The following is a 6,676-nucleotide window of genomic DNA, read 5'->3' as shown; positions in this document are numbered from 1 at the left end:
ATTCTTTATTTTTGAAACAGGGTCTAAGTTGCAGAGAGCCTCATGAAGTAGCTGAGGCTGTCTGCAAACTGATCCTCCAGTCTCAGCCTCCCAAGTGCTGGGATTACAAGTGTGCACCACCACAACTGGCTACTCTTTTTATTTTTTATTTTGAAACAGGGTCTCACGGAGTTGCAAAGGGCCTAAGTAGCTGAGGCTGTCTGCAAGACGTGATCCTCCTAAGCCTCCCAAATGCTGGGACATGCATTGTCTTTTTACCCCCACATATTGCCTCCCAGTAATCCCCTCTTCCCTCAAGAGACATCTTAATATGACATGTGATGCTTCAAAATGGTTTCTGTAATCTAATCCTCAATATCATCAAATTTTTTTTAATGGTACTCGAGATTGAACTGAGGAACATTCTACTTCCAAGCTACACCCCCAACCCGATATCATATCTTATTTGGAAACAGGGTCTCACTAGGTTGCTGAGAGACTCACTAAATTTCTGAGGCTGGCTTTAAACTTGCAGTCTTCCTGTCTCAGACTCTCAAACACTGGCATGCACCACTACGCCCGGTTATCATCAAAAACATTTTTTTAATGGTGCTGGATATTGAGCCCAGAGGCATTCTATCTCCAAATTACACCCCTAGCCCAATTTTATTTCTTATTTGGAAACAGAATAGGTTCCTGAGAGCCTTGCTAAATTGCCAAAGATGGCTTTGAATCTGCAATCCTCCAGTCTCAGCCTCCCAAGTACTGGAATTATAAGCATGTACCATCACGCCTGGCTAATACCATTAATTTTGAAAAATACATAAACACAGCTCGGTGTGGTGATACATGCTTGTAATCCCAGTACTTGGGAGGAAGAGATGGGAGGATCACAGGTTCATGGCCAGCCTCAGCAACTTAGGCCCTCCACAATTTAGTGAGACCCTGTTTCAAAAAAAGAATAAAAAGTAGGGCTGGGGGTGTAGCTCAGAAGTAGAATGCCCCTGGGTTCAATCCCCATGCCACACAACACACAAAAAAAATCTATATAAACAGTGGAGCAATAAACATTTATTGAAATGTTCACAGAATTAAAATAATCCATTTATTTCAGAAAAGATATGCACACATCCGGGTATAGTGGTGCATGCTTGTAATCCCAGCATTCAGTAGGCTGAGATAGGAGGATCCTAGTTCATGGACAGCCTCAGCTTAGGCCCTTTGCAACTCAGTGAGACCCTGTTTCAAAATAAAGAATCAAAAATAGGGATGGGGGTGTAGCTAAGAGGTAGAATGCCCCTAGGTTCTATTCCCAGTACTGCAAAAACAAAAACAAAAATAAAAACACGAAAGAAAAGATATATACACTAAAGTTCCCTGCCAATCAACTAATGGGAAAGATACACCATTAACCCATCTTATTTTTGGTTTTGGTTTTGGTGCTGGGGCTTAAATCCAAGGGGATTCCACCTCTGAGCTCATCAAACAGGGTCTCACTAGGCTGATGAGAATCTCACTACTTGCTGAAGTTATCCTCAAACCTGTGAACCTCCAGCCTCAGCCTCCTAAGTGCTGGGATTACAAGCATGTGCCTGGCTTTTTTTTTTTTTTTTTAAACAAGGTTTCACCAAGTTGCTGAGGCTGTCCTCTTCCTGTCTCAGCCTCCCAAATACTAGGATTACAAATGTGGGCCACCACGCCCAACTTTGCCATTTTATTTTTTGTGGTACTAGGGATGGAATCCAGGGGCATTCTATCTCCAAGCTACACCCCCAGCCCTATTTTTTATTCTTTTTTATTTTTAAAAGAATGTCTCAGTTGCTAAGGGCCTCAACTAAGCAGCTGAGGCTGCCCTTGAACTGCAGTCCTCCTGTCTCAGCCTCTCAAATGCTGGTATTATAATCGTGAGTCACCACGCCCAGCTTAATTTAGCCATTTAAAATAACTTATGATATCATACAAACCAGGTGTGGTGGCGCATTCTTGTAATCCCTGTATTTTGCAGGCTGGGACAGGAGAAGCACAAGTTCAAAGCCAGCCTCAGCAATTTAGTGAGCCTTCTGCAAATAGTGAGACCCTATTTCCAAAAAAATAAAATAGGGCTGTGGGTGTATTTAATCAGTAGAATGAAAAAAAAAATCACATAGACACTGACACCAGAATCACATCAGAGAAATTTTTACTTTTTTTTGTGTGTGTGTGGTACTAGGGATGGAACCCTGGGGCTTTCTACCCTCAGGCTACACTCCCAGACCTATTTTATATTTTTATTTGGAAACAGGGCCTCACTAAGTAGCTGAGGCTGGCTTACAACCTGCACGATCCTCCTGTCTCAGCCTCCCAAGTGCTGGGATTACAAGTGTGCGCCACTATGCCCGGCAATTTTTACCATTTTTATATGTATATATCTATTAATGATCTTGAGCATAAAAATTGTTATTTTTCTGTTTTTCTAGTATAATTACACATCTAGTTTTTTTGGGTAAATGTATCTGCTCAAATAATTAACACTACTAGATAGCACTCCTTCCAAGCAAATGTCTATTTTATTCCATATTCAAGAAAGAAAGAGAATAACCAAAGAACTGTGATTGCTGCTTAGTTTCTTAAGAGTTCTTAGAATTGCCTCTTCTGAATACTGGCCTCATACTGCTATTTCTTTTTTTCTTTTTCTTTTTTTTTGTGGTTATATACTCCACATTATACTCCATACTGGATTATACTCCAGTTATACTCAGTCTTATTTTTTATTCTTTATTTTGAAACAGGGCCTCACTAAATATCTTGAGGCTGGTCAAGAACCTTCAGTCCTCCTAGTCTCAGCCTCCCAAGTATTGGGATTCCAAGCATGTACCACAATGCCTGGCTCATACCACTATTTTTATAAATATTTTTCTTATTACAAAGTCCTCTTTTAGGAATGTCTTTGGTTAGGGGTAAGAAGCCTTATAAAGATCTGGGTGTGGTGGTGGCGCATGCTTATAAGCCCAGTACTTGGGAGGCTGAGACAAGAGGATCGTAGGTTTGCAGCCAGCCTCAACTACTTAGTGAGGCCCTCCACAATTTGGTGAGATCTTGTTTCAAAATAAAGAATAATAAAAAAAAAATAGGGCTGGGGGTGTAGCTCAGAGGTAGAAAGCCCCTGGGTTCAATCCCTAGTACGAAGGAAAGAAGGAAGGAAGGAAGAGAGGGAGGAAGGGAAGGAGGGAGGGAGGGAGGGAGGGAGGGAGGGAGGGAGGAAGGAAGGAAGGAAGGAAGGAAGGAAGGAAGGAAGGAAGGAAGGAAGGGCAGGCTACAAAGAAAATTTAATACAGATTTTAACATTGTACTAAGTTAAAGTTGCCTGTCTTCCCACAAAAGCCAAACAGAAAACAAAAGTGTTACTAACATTTTCTATTTATTCATTAATAAAAAGTGCATAGTACAAGCCCTTTATCCCAATCCAAGTACTCAGTAAAAGATTAACAATAAACCCTGGATGGCACAGACATGATTTGGCATGATTTAAACATTTAAGAATAGCAATTTACATTTAGTACATCACATGATCACTTTTACTTTTAACAAAGTAATCATCAGATGTGGTAACAAATATAATTTTTCATTCAGAAATATCATAAGACTAGCCCTACTACTGCAACAACAAAATGTAACCCATTAACTGTAAACTTTATTTTTTTCTGTTTCAAATTGCTGTTTTGTGTCTTAAACTGGTCAAATTTGAGCACAAACTCAGAGTGACAGACTTCCTTTAGAGATAGACTTCTAATGTTTCTTTGAAAATGTAAGATATTGGCAATTCCACAGACACTATCACATCACATACTATGAAGACACTAACAGTAACTATGGAATAGCTGTGTTCAGTGTTACTTGGGAAAATCTCTACAGGTTGTAAAATCTGATTTGTTGACCACAGGATAGTGCTTACATATATATACACAATCTTTTACTAGAAACAATGCCAATATTAGCCTCTTCCATATGGAAAGCAAAACCCAAACAAAACGGCCATTGTTTTACAAAAAAGAACATCAAATGACTCTAAAACAACTAAACTTTATTTTTCATTTTATTTTTCTGTGGTGCTGGAGATTGAACCCAGGGCCTTGCACATGTTAGGTGAATGTTCTACCATTGAGCTACATCCCCAGCTCTCAAAATAGACTTTGAAAAGCATTTGTGAAATGCTTAAGAATCTAAAGTGATTAAATGTAAGCTTTATCTTTCTTTTACCCAGATTATTTGAAAAGGATTAGAGCCAAGTTCAAGTGGACATTTATAAGCTAAGTAATGATTTAAGAAGGTGCTCAATTAAAAAGCCACAGGTGGGTAGAGATTTAATAAACAGAATAATATAAACTACTAGTAGGTTAACAAGAATATATGTAGTACATTGTCTTTTCAGGAATGCACAGAAATTTTACAAGCAAAAAAAATCCAGGATTAAATACTCAGAAGTTCTTCTGTTTCTAACTTAATAGAAAGTCCATATAGGAAAAGGCTAATTTATTTAGGTGCGATGTCAACTAAGTGTATGTGACAGAAATGAAGGACAAGGTATGAGAATCAGGTCCTTAATACTATACATTCTATATCTCTGTGTTGAAAAGTTTTTGTTTTTTTTGGTACTGAGGATTGAACCCAGGGGCTTTCTACTTTTGAGCTACACCTATTGGCCCTTTTTCGAAATGGGGCCTCGCTAAGTTGCTGAGGCTGGCCCTGAACCTACACTTCTCCCGTCTCAGCCTCCCAAGTACTGGGATTATGGGTGTGTGCCATTGGGCCCCGCTATGGGCCATTTCTTAACCAAAGCCAATTCTCAATTATTTGTGAATCACAGATTCAGTAATACATCAGCATCTCTCTCAGAGACTGGCTTTCTAGTGTTAAAGAATACACTGTTAGGATATAGGGGCAAGTCTTCAATACAAGGGGCAAGGGCAGAAAGAGGACTGTGACAGTTAGCTCTATCGTGTGTGTGTGTGTTAGTTACTGGGGATTGTGTTAGCTCTATCGTGTGTGTGTGTGTGTGTGTGTGTGTGTGTGTGTGTGTGTGTGTGTGTGTGTTTTACTGGGGATTGTGCCCAGAGGCATTCTTACCTTCAAGCTAAACTCCCAGCCTGATTTTCTTATTTGGAAACAGGATCTCACTAGGCTGATGGGTCTTACTACTTGCTGAGGCTGTCCCCAAACCTAGGATCCTCCTGTCTCAGCCTCCCAGGTACTGGGATTAACAGGAGTGAGCCACCTTATCTGGCTTGTTAGCTCCATCTTCTGCCACTCCAGACCTTTCTACTTAAAAAATTTCACTAGCTCTAGAGGTGGAAAGGCTTCTACCGACTTTAGCAAAAGACAAAATCTTGACTCTGTGGTGTTCCTTTATCCAGAATTTAACTTCCTATATACCCTTACACCCTTATTAGCACAACGAGGAATTGATTTTATTACTTCAAAAAGCTGAGCACAAAGCCAAGGTGCACAGAAGAAATGGAAGCAGTCAATATCTGATTATATAATAAAGTGATGTGCTTACAATGTTTATGGTATATAATGTAACCACAATAAAGGGGTAAATGCTCTGAGTGTCACAGAATTATACCAGACTATTAGAAATTATAGTGATAGAAGTTTATTTCATTCATACAAATAATTTTTCAGATCTATACAATGAAAAGATAGACTGACCTGGGGGAAAAATATTTACATTGATAGCAAAATATCTTCTAGCCCCCATAAATCATCTGTAATCACCTGCTAGGGGGGAAATTCCACAACCACACAGGCCGTGCAGGCATTTCTTAGTGCCATTTGCATTCTTTTTTTTTTTTTTTCCAAATGGAACAATACAGTCTTTTACTTTATAAAATATATTTTAAAATTTTACTTATATCAATGTTCCTTCTCACCGTAATCCACCCCATTACCAAAGAGGAATGAGGCAAAGGGTGAGAAAAACATTCTTGACTGTTTTTTTAGTTTCCTCTTTCTCCCTTGGAATGAATCAAGATTTTGCTGAAATTTTATAAGTCAGAAGGATAACAAAAGACAGATAAATTAAATAGAGTGAATTAGTAAGTAGGCATTCAAATGTCAGTATGCTACCAGGCCCCAAGAGATATAAGACAGTTGCATTTGAACAGAGGAGCATTAGAATGAAGAGCAGCTTCCTGAGAGGCACTCATATAAAAAATAAGAGCTTACGTTATTACTAAATAGATTGTATCTGGCAAAGGAAGAAAGAATTATCTTTTCCTCTCCTTTCATGAACCTTGTAAGGCTAGCGTGCAGTATAGCTTATGAATGTCATATAATGTGCTGTAACTCATCTACCATACTGATCAATGTTTAGTAAGGTATTCTTGGGCTGGGAATATAGCTTAGTAGTAGAGTGCTTGCCTAGTATGAGCTGAGTTCTGGGTTTGATCCCCAGTACCAGAAAAACAAAAGGCCATATTCTTAATATTGGACATTTTTTATGGGAGTAAAAAATTACTAAACACCAATTTCACTTCTCATTCTAGCCACATAAGCCAATTGTAATGAATGATAAAGATTTCAGCTATAATTTGTAAAATATTCCAAGAGCTACCATAGTCCCAAGAACTGAAGAAAGCTGCCACCCACTAATAAACCAAGGTAAATGTAAATACAGTGTGGTTCAAATTTTCTTTCATACAATCCCAGATAACCCCAA

Source organism: Muscardinus avellanarius (genome assembly GCF_963383645.1).
Source record: "Muscardinus avellanarius genome assembly, chromosome: 6".
NCBI lineage: Eukaryota > Metazoa > Chordata > Mammalia > Rodentia > Gliridae > Muscardinus > Muscardinus avellanarius.
This window is presented reverse-complemented; position numbering follows the sequence as displayed.